Source organism: Equus caballus, chromosome 23 (genome assembly GCF_041296265.1).
Source record: "Equus caballus isolate H_3958 breed thoroughbred chromosome 23, TB-T2T, whole genome shotgun sequence".
Taxonomy (NCBI): Eukaryota; Metazoa; Chordata; class Mammalia; order Perissodactyla; family Equidae; genus Equus; species Equus caballus.
This window is the reverse complement of record NC_091706.1, coordinates 22,025,746-22,044,812: the sequence shown is the minus strand read 5'-3', so window position 1 is coordinate 22,044,812 and position 19,067 is coordinate 22,025,746. Positions and strand designations below refer to the sequence as shown.

The following is a 19,067-nucleotide window of genomic DNA, read 5'->3' as shown; positions in this document are numbered from 1 at the left end:
ATCATATATGTCCTCAAATCCATCTTTCCCTTAGAATGTTTTTGCCTTACATGAACCCTGATATAGAACTTAAAGTTCTTCTTTACTCATTGAGTTTTGTGAATGTTGAATAACAAATTTTAGTTTTTTGCTTCAGTCAGCCTTTACCGTCTTCAGCCAGTGGGGCTGACTCAAATAATTGAAATGAAGAATTCATTATTCAACTTTCACAAGACTAAAATCAGTACAGGCATACATCACTTAATGAAAGGGAGATGTTTTGATAAATGCATCATTAGGCAATTTCATTGCTGTGTGAACATCACACAGTGTACTTACACAAACCTAGGTGGTAGAGCCTACTACACACCTAGGCTATGTGGTGCTACCCGTATGGGACCACTGTCACATACGTGGTCCATCAGTGACCGAAACATCGTTAATATTGTTACGTGGTGCGTGACTGTGGTGGATGACAATGACACAATGGAGTACCATTTTCAAGGCTTCTAAAATGTAGCTGGGAGGCCATTAAGGAAGTTAATCTCCAAGGTGAGAACCACTGCTGTACTTAAAGCTCAGTTCTCAGCATATCACCCCTTTGCCCAATACCCTTGATGGCCTTCCTGCCAACAACCACATGAGTGCCTGTGTGTGTGTGTGTGTGTGTGTGTGTGTTTGCGCGCGCACGCGCCCTTCTATCCAAGGCCTTCTGCAGTCAAGCACCAGCTCATGTGTCCCCACGCAGGGAGGTGTGTTCCACAGTCATCCTAATGGGTTACCTGCTCTTCCCTCTGCTCTCCTGCCGCCTCTCTCTGTTAATGTTGGTTCCTCTGCTAGAAATACCCACCTCCTCCCTCTCCTTGTAGAAACCTTACTCATTCTTTAAGGCACACTTAAAAATTAATATTTATCTAAGGAATCCATACTTGTGCCTTTAAAACCAAATAGTACTGAAGGCTTTATAAAGAAGCGTGACGGGCCCTCCCCAACCTCACAACCCCAGTCCTTTCTATCCCCCCACTTCCATTCCCCGTGGAAACCACTTTAGCCATTTCTATCGTAGCTGTTCTTGTGTTTACCTCCATTTATATAACTGGTAGGCGAATACTTGTATTTAAAAGTAATTTTAAAATATTAGATACTAACTTCTTGCCGTGGTAGATAAAATGTGAGTAGGTAAAATTGCAGGTGGATGAAATTTGGTCGACACCTCCTTCCCCTCTTCTCTCTTCTCAGTCTGTCCTCACTTAAATCTTTATTCATGCAAAGTTCATCTTGGCGTGGAAGGTGACCCCTTTCCTGGAACGTGTTCAGAGACTGCTCCTCCCCTGCTCCCACAGAGCTGTGTATCTCTCTTAGTGCACTGTTCCCCTTGCCCTTCCACGTTGGAGTTATCTATAGAACAGGTCACACAACTGTGGTCTTTACTGCTGTGTGCCCGATATTGGTAAACCCTGCTCTTCTTCCCTGTCCCTCGCCATCTCTATACCTCTCTGCTTTGCCGGTCTCTGGGTGGGGGGAAACCAAAGTGGGTACTTCACGTGTGCCCTGAAAGGCTGGGACGCTGGTCGTTCACTCTGCTCTCTCTTTCCCTGAAAGGAGAGCTCTTTCTAGCTGAGGAGTTCCCTCTTAGCACTGAGTAATGCCAGCTTAAAGGACGGGGTGATGCAGGCAAAATGAAGCTGTTCTTCTTTCTCTTTATGTGTGGTTATTCTCACATTTTTTGTTCTGCTATGTTGCTAAAGTTTCTTAAGGGGGCTTTAGAGCTCTCCCAGAACTCTTTTTGACCATGGGTAGGTAGCAGTCTAATTGTTGATCTTTCTGGGAGGACAGAGGCTAAGATCTCCTACTCCCCCATCTTGGTGACATCACTCACTAACACATCGTTCAGGATTTTTCATTTATATTCATGAGGGATAGTGGTCTTGTCTTTGCATGTGATGTCTTCACTTGCCGTTGAAATCAAGGTAACTCTGGCCTAATAGAATGATGTGAGACCAGCTCTCTCCTTCGATATTTTCTGAAATAGATGGTGAGAGATTGGGATTATTTTCTCCATTAATAGTCAATGGAATTCACCAGTTGAGTCATCCGAATCTGGGCTTTTCTTCCCTGAAAGGGTTTTAATTACTAATTTAATTTTCCTGTTGGTTACAGATCTATGGAGATTTTCTATTTCTCTTTGAGTCAGTTTTGGAAATTTGGATCTAAGAATTTGCCAATATCTTATAAATTGTCTAATTTGTGGCATAAAGTTGTTCATAATATGCTCTTATGATCCTTTAATTTCTCTGTGGGTGGCCCTTTATAATTTCTGATTTTCTTAAATTCTATCTTCTCTCTTCCTTGGGGATGCTAGCTAAGGGATTGTCAACTTTATCTGGTAAACAGCCAATTTCTGGTTTTATTGATCTTTGTGTTTTGTATTTCACAGGCATGTGTTCTAATCTTTTGTATTTCCTTTCTTTTGCTTGTTTTCAGTTTGGTTTATTTTCCTTTCTTTCCTTTCTTAGGGTAGGAACTTAAATTATTGATTTGAGACTTTCCTCTCTTCCACTATAGGTGTTTAATACTATAAATTTCTCTCTAAGTACTGCTTTAGGCACATCCCGTAGACTTTGATATTGTATTTTTTAAATTTTCATTCACTTCAAAGTACTTTCAAATTTTGTTCCCAGTTTATTCTTTGACTCATGTGTTATTCAGCTGGGTGTCATTTAAGTTCCAAATGTTTGTGGATATCCCAGATATAGTCCATTCTTGATAGCTCACATTCCATTGTGGTTGGAGAACATATTTTATATTATTTCATTCTTGCTAAATCTGTTGAATTTATTTTATGGCTGAGTACACGGTCTATCCTGGAGCATGTTCCATGTGCTATTGAAAAGAATGTGTATTTGGTAGTCATTGAGTGCAGTGATCTATACACGTCACTTAATTTAATTCGGTTGATAGTGCTGTTCAAGTCTTTTATAACCTTGCTGATTGTCTTTCCTCTTTTTAATCCATTATGGACAGGAGGCAGTTGAAATTTCCAAGTATTGTTGTTGAATTGTCTCTTTCTCCTTTCATTTCTGTCAAGTTTTACTTCACGTATCTTGAAGCTCTGTAGTTACATTTGTAAGCATTGATAATTTTTATATCTTTCTGATGTATGGACATTTTGTCATTTGGATATGTGCCTCTTTGCTTCCAATAATATTTCTTGTTTTAAAATCTACATTGTCCAGTATTAATACAACCCTCTAGCAATCTTTTGGTAACTATTTGTATGATATGTCTTTTCCATCCTTCTAGTTTCAACGTCTGTTTGTCTTTGAATCTAAGATGTGTCTTTTATAGATCACATAGAGTTGGATCTTGCTTTATTATTCATTTTCCCAATCTCTGTCTTCTAATGGGTTTTTTTAGACCATTCACATTTAGTGCAGTTATTGATAGGATCAGAGTTACATTTACCATTTTGCTATTTGTTTTCTATGTCTTCAGGCTTCTTTGTTCTCTGTCCTTCCTTTATTAACTTCTTTTGTGCTAAATAAATCTTTCAGGACATCATTTTAATTCCTCTATTGAATATTTTTTACTGTTTTTGAGCTATTTTCCTAGTGTCTGTGCTAGGGATTCCAATATGCATTTTAACTCACTATGGTCTATTTCAAACGAATATTAACTTAATTCCTATGAAATATGGGATGTTTCCTCCAATGTAACTCTATTACTTTCCCCTCTTGTGCTATTATTTTTATATATATTATATCTATGTATGTTACAAAACCAATACTACAATGTTACAATTATTTCTTTGTACAATCTCGTGTCTTTTAAAGAATTTAACAGAAGAAATGAGAAAATATATTTATAGATTTTTTTTTTAAAACCCAGAAATTTATTACTTCTGGCTCTCTTAATTTCTTCCAGCTGATTCGAGGTACTGTCTGATGTCATTTTCTTCCAGCCCAAAGAATTTCCTTTAGTATTTCTCACAATTCAGTTCTGATATCAAGAAATTCTTCCAGTCTTTTTAAATTTAAGAATGTCCTTATTTTACCTTTATACTTAGTGGATAGTCTTGCCGGATAAAAAAAATTCTTCGTTACCATTTTTTCTTTCAGTATTTTGAATATGCCATTTCTCTGCCTTCTAGGGTCTATTTTCTCTGATGAGCAGTTAGATATTATTTACGTTGATGCTCTCCTGTACATGTTCAGTTGTTTTGCTCTTTCTTCTTTTAAGATTTTCTCTTTGTGTGTGGCTTCCAACAGTTTGACTATGATGTGTCCAGGTAAAACTATATCTTTGTATTTATCCTACTTGGAGTCCAGTAAGCTTCTTGGATGTGTAAATTAACATTGTTTCATCAACTTTGGGAAGTTTGGGACATTATTTCTTCAAAAAATTACAAGAACTATTAGATCCCCAATTTGAGGAGGTGTATTAGATGAGATTTGGGACATTTACTGGGAAAGTCCAGGAACCTGGAAATTGGAATGATTACATGTATTTGGATTCAGATATAGCTGAACTCATTGGGCACAATGAGTCTCCCTTGATTTCATAAGCAGTTGTTTCTCCCTGTGTGAGGCTGTTCCTTCATTGCTGGTATTCAACTATACGATGAATCTCAAAATCATTATCCTGAGTGAAAAAAAAAAGCCACACAAAAATACACTGTATGATTCCTTTTGCATGAAACCCTAAAAAGATAAAGCTAATCTAATATTGACAGGCATAGAGAGAAACAGTTCCCAGATGGAGGTGTCTGAACAGTTTGAAAAGTGATCCAATATACTGGGGCTCTCAATGGATTGCCTCAATTACTCACTCAGATAAGGTGTGAATACAAGAATATCTTCAAGAGGGACATTATGTTCCTCAATATTTTATCAAATGATCACTACCCATATGAGGGTGAATGCCAGGTAAGTACACCTCCCCCAATTACTGCTAGGATGGACTCAGTGTGAGGTCAAGATTAAGGTGAAGAAATTGTATTCCTTCACTTACGTGGATTTACCGAGCATCCAGGAAGCCCAAAGTTATTATCAGAGGAGAGGGATATGGTCAAACATATACTCCTGCTTGGTCAGAACAGATATTCTATACTCTGTGCACTTTGCCTGGCAGGTGTACACTTGCCTCTGCACAGCTTTGAGGCTTATTAGACAGTTCAAGTTTGTTCTACCTGCCACACTCTCTGCAATTTTAAGGCCTTTAAGGTATACTAAAAGTCACTGCTTTGAGGAGCTTAGAAAAAGAAGTGAAGAGTAACTGAATTCTGACAGTGTCTCTCTCACTTCTCTCTCTCTCTCTCTCAATCCGAAGGGGTGAGCCTAGTATAAGTTACCCCTGAAAGAGGATACACACTATCCTCAGGCCCTGTCCGAACTTGCTTACTGGCTCCAGGCCCATAATGGGAATAAAAAACCAGCTATGTTCAGAGTAAAACTGCAAGAAATCCAGAAATTAGAAAACCAAACCCACAAAAGGAGCTCAAGATCTTGCCCAACAAAGCAGAAACTAGGTAGCACATAAGGGGGTGGATCCTTATCATATTAGATTAGGAAGGATGAATTATGTTTGGATAGGCTCAAATTAATCAATATGAGCATACTCCGTGTGGACTCAGGAGCAGCCCATGTTGCATTTCATACCAATGAAATATGTATTTTCTCTAATGGGATACTGACAAATGTTTTTTAAAACTCTTAGAGTGTTTCTCATGTGCAGCCATCTTTTGTGGTGACATGAAGGGATCGGTGGTGGTGGCTCTTGGATCATGAAGTTCATTGAAATGAAACAGATGGGTATTCTACTGAGATGCTTCCTGAGATCTATATCTATATGCATGTGAAATTCTGGATCTTGTGGGCCAAAAACGAACACAAATCACCACAACAGGGATTCAGATTCTTTCTAAATCCTTGATATATCCTACTTTATAGACAGGAGGCTTTGACTAAAGGGAAGGCTGGGTCCCTTTGACAAAATTCCTCATAACTTGGTCACAAGAATATACAATTAAACATTCCCCAAAAGTCCCCAAGGGAGACCTGTGGCCACATACCCATCAACTCTCCTTCAAACTGGGTTTCCAGTGTATGGTGGCATCATTGGAAATTATGGCTGCTACAATTGCAGTCTCACTTAGGGGTGGTTCTGAAACGTGTGGTGAAAAAAATCTTCCCAGTGGGTAGAGTTCAAGGAGGTATATTTAGTTCACTTTGTGAAGAACTGACATGTGCTTGAGTTTCGATTTATACTGATTTATGTCCAGTAGCTCAGTGAGTTGACAGGTAGTAGGGGGCTAAACAAGAATAAGAGTGGAAAATTGGTGACAAAAAGGTCTAGAAGAGACATATGTGGATGGAATTCTAAGAATAGGTATTGAATGGGGTTTATAAATGCTTAACGGAGGATAGGATATCAGAGGGAAGAGAACAAGTGAGGTGTTGGGTATTTATTCCTTTGGCTCTCCGTGCTGAGCCATGTAATGGGCATTCACAATGTTTCTCTTCCTAAGACCACAGCTCTCATAAGGGTGGCCTCTTGTGCTAAGTTCTGATAACGTTACCTACTCTCACTGCAGCCCTGGGGGTGATAATAACTCTCTACCAACACTAGTTACAGGATGCTTCACTAACCCTACCCACATTTTTAGAGCCCTATTTATTAGACTCTCCTCAAGTGTCCCATGGTTTCTTGACAACTGACACCTGTTTCTCGAGGGGACCCTGACTAATAGGCCCCACAACAACCCTGATCATAAGCTCCATGGGGGTAGGGAATTTACTCTCTTTTATTTGATGTTGCTATCCCAGCACCTAGAATGATGTTGATTGTACAGTCAGTTTTCAATAAATGTTTGTTAAGTGACATATGTTGTGACCACTTTCTCTCCTTCGTGATCTTTATGTGAAAGTCTATTATGATTGATTTAATATAGTTTAACCAGCATTCTTGTGCTTTTATCTGTAATTTGCTAAAGAATGACAAAGAATTATAAAGGTCAGCGAAAAGCAAGCAAACTTGTCGCTATGTGCATGGAAATCCAAGATATTTAACACAAAAATTTATGAAACAATAAGAGAAATCAGCAAGAAGCAATGTTAATGTATGAAACCCAACAGATTTCCTATAAACATCCACCCCTGGAGCACCTGTGCAGACCCTCAGTAGAATCTGCACACTGGGCCCCAGGCGCGCCAGGATGGGGCTCAGGGGTTGGTGGGTCCGGCGGCTGTAAAGGAACAGGGTGGAGGTTAGGTCCCAGGTTGAAAAATTGTAAAATTATAATTTTACAGCTATGTAATTTAACTACTTCAGTCGTCATGTCTTTTTCTTTTTACAAAGTCAATTTTCCTACATAACTCCCAATTTTTTTCACACCATCTAAGTAATATTTTAATATTTTCCATATCCAATCCGTATTCAAATTTCCCCGACTACCTCCAAATGACTTATGAAAACAAAAAATGCTGTTTTAATCGGGAGCCAATAGCGGACTACACTTTGCCTTTGACAGCAGAGTTCAGGCTTAACCCTTAACCTCTTCGGGCTCGGAGGACCCTGGGCAGGAGAGATTTAAGAACACCATCCTCCCGCTTTCGCGGAAAGGCCAAGAGTGACTTGAAATGTAGACGCGGAAGCCTAGGGGAAATGTAGTTTTAAATAGGTGAGGTTCACCGCCTGGACTCTGGGAAGGGGACGCCACGCTCCTTCTGCGCATGTGCAGCCGTAGCCTCCTCGTTCGTCTTCTCAGGACTCCAGAGAACCGTTGGGGAACTTTGGGGTGTGCTCGGAAAAGGCAGGGTGCGCACCTAGGGCGAGGGACTAGCTGGGAAGGGTGTGCCGGTGCTTGGGGATGGGAGCAGGAAGTGTCTGAGACCTCGTCGCCCCCCGCGGCGGCGTATAAACCCGGGCGGGCCGCCAGAGCGGGTAAGGCCGATGGGGGAGACCCCGGCCCTCGGGCTCCCGGGGCGCAGGTGTTCGGGGCGGTCCTGGGTGCCCGAGGATCGTGTGACCGGCCCGCCTGCAGCCCGACCGGAGAGAAGCCCGTGTCGGCGGCGGTGGGTGCGGGAGGGAGGAGTGCGTTTATCAGGCGGACGGTGACCGTGGGTCTGCGGTGGAGCCCGAGCTCTGGAGCACTACAGGCCCGGTCAGTGCGAGCTCTGTCACCTGTAAGCAGGGGCGACAGAAGGAACCTGGGCGAGAGTCAGGGTTCTCATCTATAAATACTAATAATTGTTTCACGGCGACGTTTGGAAACATAGATCACTATTTTAGACAAGTGCCAGGTCGGAAGCCTTAAGTAAGTGACAACTGCTGTTATAGTTAGAGGACGCTTTGTTGTTTTACTGGATAGTTTAATGGACCCTGACAACCACTTCACCAGAAACCGAGGCTCGGCTCGGTGGCCCGATGTGCTCGAGTCAGGAGCTCCCAGCCAGGGAATTTGGATTCGAGGGCAGGTGTGCTTCGCTTCAGTCTCAGGCTTTGTCTGATGTCACACCTGCCCAAGACTGGCATTACAGCCTTCACAGCACTTAGGAACGTGGCCTGTCCCTGCGTCCCCAGGGATGTTAAGGAAAGGATGTGGATGGAATCCCACCGTGTGTCACATGTATCCTGGGATTTCTAGTGTCACTTCAGGTCCCTTGGGTCAGACAGAGGCGTCTGGCCCCCTCTGCATCGTCAGGCTTTCTGTCCTTGAAGTCTAATGTTATAATGAATTCCAAGAGTCAGGCTTTTTGCCCCTGAAATGAATTTATTTCTCAGATCCATGTCCCAGTTGCCTTGAAACAAACCAGCCCTTGTGAGGCGGGAAGCAGGGGCCCTCTGTGAGGGAGTCTTAGCTGGAAGAGAGCGTCCCTCTGACCTTAGACCTCTCTCCAGAGCTTCAGAGCAGAGACAAGAGCCCAGAAAGGAGCAGATGCTAGATTTGCAAGATCAGAAGCAGGTCTTGATCCCCCTGCCCAGAATGAACCAGACTTGATGATGATGCCACCTTCAGGAGCCACCACACTGTGTGACAGTGGGGCATCTGGGCCGTCCCTGGGAAGAAGAGGTGAGCTGGGGTGGCCCAGGGGCAGGCTGCTCAGGAAAGGCTGCTTTGTTGGAGAGCCGTGAGGGCAAGGTCTGGGGGTAAGGGACAACCAGGCAGAGGGAGGAAGTTCTGTCTCCAGTCCCCTTAAATGGCCCCCGCTCTTTACAGATGCGCTGCTGTCACACATGTCCACCACCACATGTGACATTAGTGACGTTATCCTGATGTCACAGGATCCAAGAATGATGATCTGTGAAGAGTTTTCCAAGGTCACCTACTTCTAACTCTTGAAAGATTTAAAGACATTGGGCCTGAAAATTTCAGTGACTTGTCCAGGGAAACGCAGTTTGTGACAGTTCACTCTCTCACAGGTAAGTTACCAACAGCATCTATCGAAAGGGCCTTTTGAGAAATACTTCCCAGCTGAAATGAACAGTTAAAAATTCCTGCCTTAAATCACCCCATCTCTTTTACTAGGCTTTCCGTGGATTGTGTATACCTGGGGTTAAATAATATTACTGAGAAAAATAGATAAATGATGCATACTGAGTTATTTTTCTGCTAAGTTAACTTTAATGAAGGAATAGTGTCTTGTCGTTTGGCGTACTTTAATTCAACTAATCGGCTGTTTTGATTTCTTTCTGTTATTCAGAAGGACGCATGCGTTATTGTTAAATCAATCGAGTAAAGTTTGTGTTCACTCAGTAAAAAGCTGCAGATTTCAGCTCCATGGTCATTTCAGAATCACACAAAGACAGGTGTTGCTGCCTGTCCATGATCCTTCTTGTGCCTTTTCAAGGCCCAGAGGGCCCTGTGCCTATGGGGAGGATGATCCCCAACTGGGGTGCTGAGATTTGAGGAGGTGAATCTAAGAGCTGTAAGACAGCTAAATCTCAGGACCCCTGTCTCCTTTCTGTCCCCTCAGCTGAACCACAGTCCTCTGTACTCGCCCAGGAGCCCCAGAGAGTGAACATCCCTCAGGTGAGCTCTTTATTCATTCCCCGCTTTATATTGTAATGGATTTATAAGGTTCAGCAGGATCCATGCATTAAAGGAAAAGGAGAAGTAGAAATAGTAGAAATCAAGTCAGTGTTGAGGAATAATATACCGTGTTTTACTATTAATGGTGATGTTGGCTGTTAGCTTTGAGTGGGTAACCTTGTCAGGGGAAGTAGTTTCCCACTAAGCTACCTGTTTCAATCTCTTTACTTGTGATCGGGCTATTCAGATTCTCTGTTTCTTCTTGATTCAGTTTTGGGAAGTTGTATGAGTCTTTAGAATTTATCTGTTTCTTCTAGATTGTCCAGTTTGTTGCTATATAGTTTTTCATAGTATTCTCTTATAATCCTTTATATTTCTGTGGTATCTGTTGTAATTTCTCCTCTTTCATTTCTAATTTTATTTATTTGAGCCTTCTCTCTTTTTTTCTTAGAGAGTCAGGCTAAGGGTTTGTCAATTTTGCATACCTTCTCAAAGAACCAGTTCTTTGTTTCACTGATCTTTTCTGCTGGTTTTTTTTTTTTTTTTTTTGGTTTCAATTTCATTTATTTCTGCTCTGATTTTTATTATTTCCCTCCTTCGGCTGACTTTGGGCTTTGTTGGTTCTTCATTTTCTAACTGTATTTTAAGATTGCCTATTTGAGATCTTTCTTGTTTTTTAAGCTGGGCCTGTATTGCTATGAATTTCCCTCATAGGACCACTTTTTCTGCATCCCATATGAGTTGGTGTGGTGTATTTTCATTTTCATTTGTCTCCAGATATTTTTTGATTTCTCTTTTAATTTCTTCAATGATCCCTTGGTTGTTCAGTAGCATGTTGTGTAGTCTCCACATATTTGTCACTTTCCCAGCTTTTTTCCTGTAGCTGATTTCTGGTCTCATAGCATTTTGGTCAGAAAAGATGCTTGATGTGATTTCCATCTTCTTAAATTTATTGAGGCCTGTCTTGTTTCAAAACATATGGTCTGTCCTTAGAATGCTCCATGTGCACTTGAGAAGAATGTGTATTCTGCTATTTTTGGATAGAATGATCGAAAAATATATGTATTAAGTCCATCTCGTCTAGTTTTTCATTTAATTCCACTATTTCCTTGTTAACTTTCTGTCTGGATGATCTATCCATTGATGTAAGTAGAGTGTTGGGGCCCCCTACTATGTTGTTGTTAATATCTCTTTTTAGGTCTGTTAATAGTTGCTTTATGTACTTTGGTACTCCTTTGTTGGGGACACGTATATTTATAAGTGTTATGTCTTCTTGTTGGAGCGTCCCTTTTATCATTGTATGCTGCCCCTCTTTGTCTCTCATTGCCTTTTTTATCTTGAAGTCTACTGTGTCTGATATAAGTATTGCAATAACTGCTTTCTTTTGTTTGCCGTGAGCTTAGAGTATCATCTTCCGTCCCTTCACTCTGAGCCTGTGTTTGTCTTTAGAGCTAAGAGTGTTTCCTGGAGGCAGCATATCGATGAGTCTTGTTTTTCAATCCATCCCACCACTCTGTCTTTTGATTGGAGAATTCAATCCATTTACATTTAGAGTGATTATTTATATATAAGGGCTTAATGCTGCCATTTTATCACTTGTTTTCCAGTTCTGTATTTCCCTCGTTTCTCGTCTTGTGTATTTTGGACTGCCAGTTCAGTTCGGTAGTTGTCTATGATGGTTTTCTCAGTGTTCTCTTTTTTGTGTGTGAGGAAGACTGGCCCTGAGCTAACATCGGTAAGCAATCTTCCTCTCTTTTAGCTTGAGGAAGATTGTTGCTGAGCTAACATCGGTGGCAGTCTTCCTCTGTGTTTTGTATGTGGGATGCCAGCACAGCAGGGCTTGATGAGAGATGCATAGGTCTGTGCCTGAGACCTGAAGCTGCAAACCCTGGGTGGCTGAAGCAGAGCATGCGAACTTAACCATTATGCCACTGGGACAGCCCCTCAGTTTTCTTTTTTTCGTATCATTTGTGTCTCTGTTCTGATTATTTGTTTAGTGGTTACCATCAGGTTTGTATAAAAAATCTCGTAGATGAGATATACAATGTTCCGATAGCCTCTCATTTCCTTGGTCTAAGCCAGTTCCATCCCTTTCCTCTTCCTCTGATTTGTTGGTCATAACATATTCTGTTTTGTGTAGTGATTTTGTGGTTAAAATCACAAGATGATAGTTATTTTTGATGTTTTCCTTCCCTTCCTCTTTAATGTCGTAATTAAGTTTTTGCTAACCTGTTCTGGTAGAGAGCTGCAATTTTCGGACTTTGGCTGCCTATTTATCTCGTTGCTCAAGGCTTTGTGAACTCTTTTTTTTCTTTTTCAGGTATGAAGGTCTTCTTGAGCATTTCCCGTTTGGGGTGTCTTGTGGCGATGACCTACCTCAGCTTTCGTTTATGTGGGAAAGTTTTTATTTCTCCACCATATCTGTAGGATATTTTTCCCTGGATAGAGTATTCTTGACTGCAGGTTTTTGTCTTTCAGAATTTTGGATATCTCCTTCTACCTTCTCGTAGCCTGTAAAGATTCTGCTGAGAAATCTCCTGAAAGTTTGATATGGTCTTTGTAAGTTATTTTCTGCGGCCTTGCTGCCTTTAAAAATATTTCTTCTTTGTCACTGACTTTTGCCAGTTTTCCTACTCTATGCCTTGGAGTAGGTCTTTTTACATTGATGTAATCAGAAGTGCTGTTAGCGTCTTTTACTTGTAATTCCAGCTCCTTTCCCAGGTCTGAACAGACTTTCTACTCCTTTCTCCCTCCCTTCTCCCTCTATAATACCCATAGTTTTTATGTTGCATTTCCTAATTGAATCAGATATTTCCCAGAGAATTTCTTCGTTTCTTTTTAGTCTTAATTCTCTCTCCTCCTCCATCTGAAGCCTTTCTGTATTTCGGTCCTCCAGATTGCTAATTCCGTCTTCCATAATGTCAGCTCTGTAATCCAGGGTATCCAGATTTTTCTTTATCTCATTGTGTTTTTCATCTCCAACATTTCTGATTGGTTTCTCTTTATAGGGTCAATCTCTTTTGTGAAGTCTTCCCTCTGTTTCTTAATTTTATTCCTGATTTAATTGAACTATCTGAATTTTCTTGTAACTCGAGTTTTTTAATGTTAGTAGCTATTTTGAATTCTCTGTCGTTTACATTGTAAATTTGTGTGCCTTCAGGATTGATTTCTAGGTGCTTTTCAGTTTCCTTCTGGTCTGGACTATTAATATATTTCTTGCTACTATTTGATGGGGTAGGTTTGTGCCTTCGCATAGATAGTATCTGGTTGCAGATTCCACCTGCCACCACTGGAGGAGGTTCAGGAGCTGTGTATTCTGAGCCTGCTGTGATCCCTGGTGTCTGTGCTTGTCCTTTGGAATCTATGCTGACAGGACCCATCTGCGATTGCCTGCTTGTAGCTGCTGCTTTGCTAATGTACGCACGGGCACTCTAGAGGGGGTCCCTTGCTCTGGCTGTCTGGCTGAGCTTGTGAGCCCAGCAGGGGGAGGGGCACTTCTTTTGCATGTGCCATCCCGTGGGTGTTCTCTCTTTGCCCTCGCTGTCTGTCCTCCTGGCGTGCTGGCTTCATGAAGACAGCCCCACAATAGCTTAGCCTCCTCTGTGGAGCTTTCCTATGGGATGTGAGGGAACTTGGAGAGTGAAGGCATTCCCACAGAGTCTCCCCCCAGGCCCCTCTTTTCTCAGAGCTGTGCATGGTCCTGTGCCCTAGGTCATTGCTGGGGAGGGAGGGGAGATCCCCTTACTTCCTCCTTCTTCCTCCTGGGGGGGTCCAGCACCTCCACCTTCAGACATATGGCTGCATGGGTCTCTCAGATGTCTTTTGTGTTGTGTGCCTGTCCTCTGTTGCTTTATGAATATCCTTTTCATTGTTTCTTAGGGAGGAGAGTCTAAGGGAAGAGCTCACTCCGCTGTGATGCTGATGTCATGCCTGGTCATTCTACTTTTAAGTTTTTGAGGAATGTCTGTACTGTTTTCCACAGTGGCTGCACCAATTTACATTCCCCCCAGCAGTGTCTGAGGGCTCCCTTTTCTCCACATCCTCTCCAACACTTCTGTTTTCTTTGTAAAGATTGGCACCTGAGCTAACATCTGTTGTCTATCTTTTTTTCCTTCTTGTTCTCCCAAAACGCTCCCAGTACATAGTTGTGTATTCTAGTTGTATGTCGTTCTGGCTGTGCTGTGTGGGATGCCACCTCAGCATGGCTTGATGAGTGGTGCCATGTACATGCCCAAGATGCAAACCGGCAAAACCCTGGGCCGCTGAAGTAGCGCACACGAACTTAACCACTCGGCCATGGCACTGGCCCCTCTCCAACACTTCTTATTTCTTGTCTTTTTAATCATAGCCATTCTGATGGGCATGAGGTGATATCTCATTGTGGTTTTGATTTGTATTTCTCTAATAATTAGTGATGTTAAACACCTTTTCATGTGCCTGTTGGCCATCTGTATATCTTTGGGAAAATGTCTGTTCAAATCCTCTGCCCATTTCTTGACTAAGTTTGTTCTTTTGTTGTTGAGTTCTTTATATAATTTGGATAGCAGCCCCTTATTGGATAAATGATTTGCAGATATCTTCTTCCAATTGCTGGTTGTCTTTTCATTTTATTGATGTTTCCTTTGCCATACGGACGCTTTTTAGTTTGATGTAGTCCCATTAGCTTATTTTTTCTTTTGTTTCCCCTTCCTGAGGAGACATATTCCAAAAGATCCTGCTAAGAATGATAGCAAAGAGCTTACTGCCTACGTTTTCTTCTTTGCAGTTTTATGGTTTCAGGTCTTACATTCAAGTCTTTAATCCATTTTGAGTTAATTTTTGTGCATGGTGTAAGGTAATGGTCTACTTTCATTCTTTTGTGTGTGGCTGTCCGTTTTCCCAACAGTGGTTATTGAAGAGACTTTCCCTTCTCCATTGTATGTTCTTAGCTCCTTTGTTGAAAATTGGCTGTTCCTAAATGTATGGGTTTATTTCTTGGCTATCAAATCTATTCCATTGATCTGTGTCTGCTTTTCTGCCAGTATCGTGCTGTTTTGATTAATACAGCTTCATAGTATACTTTGAAATTAGGGAATATGATGCCTCCAGCTTTGTTCTTTTTTCTCTAGAGTGCTTTGGCTCTTTGGGGACTTTTGTTGTTTCCTATAAATTTTAGAATTCTTCTTTCTATTTCTGTGAAAAATGTCATTGGGGTTTTGATAGGGATTACATTGAATCTGTAGATTGCTTTAGGTAATATGCACTTTTTCACTATGTTAGTTCTTCTAATCCATGAGCACAGAATATCCTTCTATTTCTTTGTGTCTTCTTTAATTTCTTTCAACAATGTCTTATAGTTTCCAGTGTATAGGTCTTTCACCTCATTGGTTAAATTTATTCCTACCCACTTAATTCTTTTTGTTGTGATTGTAAATAGGATTGTATTCTTGATTCTTTATTTCTGCTAGTTTGTTTTTAGTGTTTTGATGGATTCTTTAGTGTTTTCTACATGTTAAATCTCGTCCTCCACAAGTAGTGACAGTTTTACTTCTTCCTTTCCAGTTTGAATATGTTTTATTTATTTTTCTTACTTGATTGCTCTGGCTAGGACTAAGAAGGGTGAGCGTGGGCATCCTTGTCTTGTTCCTGCTCTTAGAGGGATAGCTATCAGTTTACACCATTGAGTGTAATGTTAGCTGTTGGTTTGTCATATATGGCCTTTATTATGTTGAGGTACTTTCCTTCTATAATTATTTTATTGAGAGTTATTATCATAAATGTGTGCTGAATGTTGTCAAATGCTTTCTCTGCATCTATTGAGATGATCATGTGATTTTTATTCTTCATTTTGTTAATGTAGTTTATAACATTGATAAAGAATACTGTTGTAATCCTTTGTATTTCTGTTATATTGCTTGTGATTTCTTCTCTTTCTGATTTTATTTCAGGCTTCTCTCTTTTTTTCTTATTCTACCTAAAGGTTTGTCAATTTTGTTTATATTTTGAAAGAACTAGCTCTTAGTTTCGCTGATCTTTTCTATTGTCTTTTAGTCTCGATTTCATTTATTTCGGCTCTGATCTCTAGTAGTTCCTTTGTTCTCCTGACTTTGGGCACTTCATTTTCTTCTTTTCTGATCCTTTTGGATGTATTGTTAGATTGCTTGTTTGAGATTTTTCCTGTTTCTCAAGGTATGCCTGTGTTGCTATGAACTTCCCTCTTAGTACTGCTTTTGCTGTATCCAATAGATTTTGGTACACTGTATTTTCCTTTTCATTTGTCTCCGGATATTTTTCCATTTCTCCTTTAATTTTGTTGTTGTTCCAATAGTCAATGAATAGCACTTTGTTTAGGCTCCACATATTTGTGTCTTTTCCAGCTTTCTCCTTGTGGTTGATTTCTAGTTTCATACCATTGTGGTTGGAAAAGATGCTTGATATCTTTTCAGTGTTCTTAAGTTTATTGGGAGTTGTTTTGTTTCCCAACAGTGTATCTTTGAGAATGTTTCATGTGTACTTGAGAGAAAACGTATATCCTGCTGCTTTTGGATTGAATATTATATATGTATCTATTGAATTCATCTGGTCTAGTGTTTCATTTAAGGTCAACGTTTCTTTGTTGATTTTTCTCTCTAGAAGACCTATCCATTGATGTAAGAGGGGTATTAAAGTTCCCTACTCTTATGGTGCTGCTGTCAGTTTCTCCCTTTAGGTCTGTTAATAGTTGTTTTATAGACTTTGGTGCTTCCACGTTAGGTGCATATATATTAATAAATGTTATGTCTTCTTGATGGATTATCCCCTTTATCATTATATAATGCCCATCTTTGTCTCTTGCCTTTTTTTGGCTTGAAGTCTATTTTGTCTGATAGAATTATGGCTACGCTCGCTTTCTTTTGGTTGTCATTTGGTTGGAGTATCATCTTCCACCCCTTCACTCTGAGCCTATGTTTTTCCTTAGAGCTGAGATGGGTCTGCTGGAGGCAGCACACTTTTGGGTCTTTTTCTTAACCTGTCCAGCCTCTCTGTCTTTTCATTGGTGCATTGAATCCCTTTACATTTAGGATGATTATTGATATATAGGGACTTACTATTGCCATTTTATCTTTTGTTTTATGGTTGCTCTATATTTCCTTTCTTTCTTTGTCCTTGTGTTTCTCACTACAATTTCAGCTTGATGGTTTTTGGTGATGTGTTTTTCAGTTTCCTCTTTTTTTATGTTTTGTGACTCTGCCCTGAATTTTTGTTTTGTGGTTACCATGAGGTTTGTATAAAAGGTCTCACAGATGAGATAGTTCTTTTTCTGCTGATAGCGTTTATGCTTCATTTGACTAGGCAAGTTCTGTCCTTTTCTTCTTCCCTTGCTGTTTTTGTTGTCAAAATTATTTCTTTCTGTATTGTGAATTTGTTACCAAATTGGAATGGTTATTGTTATTTTTAATGCATTCTTTCCCTTTAACCTTTACATCATAATTGTTTACTAACATGTTCTGATACCGAGTTGCAGTTTTCTGATTTTATCTGTTTATCAGCTTGTTTCAAGCTTTGTATCCTTTGCCTTTTCATTTCAGACAGGAGAGCTCTTTTTGACATTTCTTATAAGGCAGGTCTAGTGGCGATGGACTCCCTCAGTTTTTGTTTCTTCCTCACACTTTATTTCTCAGCTGCAGCAGTGGACCCCCAGCTGTCGCAGCACCCAAGGGCACAGAGCTGATTATTACAGTGTTGATTAATACAGTCCCTAAGTAGCTCTCGAATACTTGTACTTTTCTGCATCCTTTCTGAAACCACCCTAGTCGAAGTAAGCAACCAAGTAACTGGATGACTTTAATGACCTCATGTCTCTGATCCTCAATTTCTTGGTTTGTGAAATGAGGCAGTTAGAAGGAACACCAAGTTTCTTCCTTCTCTATATTCTGTGATTATCAGAATCTACAACTATGGAGAGACTCAGGGAAAAATCAATTCCAGTGCTTTGGGAAACCATCTCACTTTCTCCATTTAAATTAACTCTTGGGGTGACTGAGATTGTGCCTCCTATCCTCTCATAGCACTGCTCTTAAGGACAGTCTCAGAATCTTCAGGGCAACTTAAAAGAAGGCCCTTTCTCTTAAATAGGAATCTGCCTTATGCCATGTTTTGAGCTGTAGAAAATATTTTAGCATGAGAGTCTAGCGTTGGTAACAAATTTACCCACATTGTTAATTCATCTGAAAGCTCCTGTTCTTGAAAATGTCCCATGTGGGGGTAAAGAAGTTCCATGTAAAGGTTTAGTCCATTTTTGTTGACAATCTCTTGAGTGTATGTTAAAAACCTGGATAACAGGAAAATGTTAATGGAGCTTGGAGGGAGGGACAGTGATGAATGAGTTTGGTTGATTTTCAGCAGTAGTAAGGTCAAAATGAAAGCAGGATAAAAGAAGAGTAGAGATTTAGGTCAGGGCTTTCTATGACAAAAAAGTAAAAACCATAAGCAGATGGAAAAAGTTTAAGTGACACAGTATGACAGATTCCACTGATGAGTTTAATAGGCAGCCATTTCAGTCGCAGAGAGAGTAGACTGAAAAGAGACGGGCCGTATCACACGTGCCAGATGATGACTGTGAAAGTGGGGTGAGGGCTACATGGGAAGTTCCACTGCTCCTGTGCATGTTTAAACATTTCTGTAATAGGAAGCTTAAAATAATGAAAGAAGCTGGGTGCCTCCTAAAGAGAGGGAGGGGACGAGAGGATACCTGGCAAGGGGGCTCAGTCCGTCAAGACGAGGGTTTAGCTCTCTCAATAGGGACATTTCAGGAAGTGTAATCGTTGAGGTTAGGAAGGAAACCTCTTTTCATATAACAGGAAAGAAGGAAAGGAGGAACGGGAAAAGGTTTTTGTGAAGCTTTATTGACGGAAAGTTCCTGTCTCATGACTTCTAGTTCCTCTGTGATCAGTGGTCCAGCACATCTACTGAGCAAATGGAGACAGCCTAAATTTGAGGGAAGTGAAGGAGATTTGACATAAATTTGAGTGTCCCTGGAGAGAGAATGGAGTAAGGAAACAGCGGCCTAGGCTCCATTTGTTTTGTTCTCATGTTAGTA

General features: G+C 40.6%; 1 long non-coding RNA gene across 1 annotated transcript in view; it reads left to right on the top strand.

Annotated features, from left to right (window-relative positions):
* LOC102147588 (uncharacterized) overlaps positions 1–19,067 on the top strand; it is a 452,754-nt gene that overhangs the window by 292,121 nt on the left and 141,566 nt on the right. The window contains exons 20-21 of the long non-coding RNA XR_011431371.1: positions 9,197–9,399; positions 9,954–10,009. This is a non-coding gene — a long non-coding RNA (uncharacterized lncRNA). The remainder of the gene's footprint in view (positions 1–9,196; positions 9,400–9,953; positions 10,010–19,067) is intronic.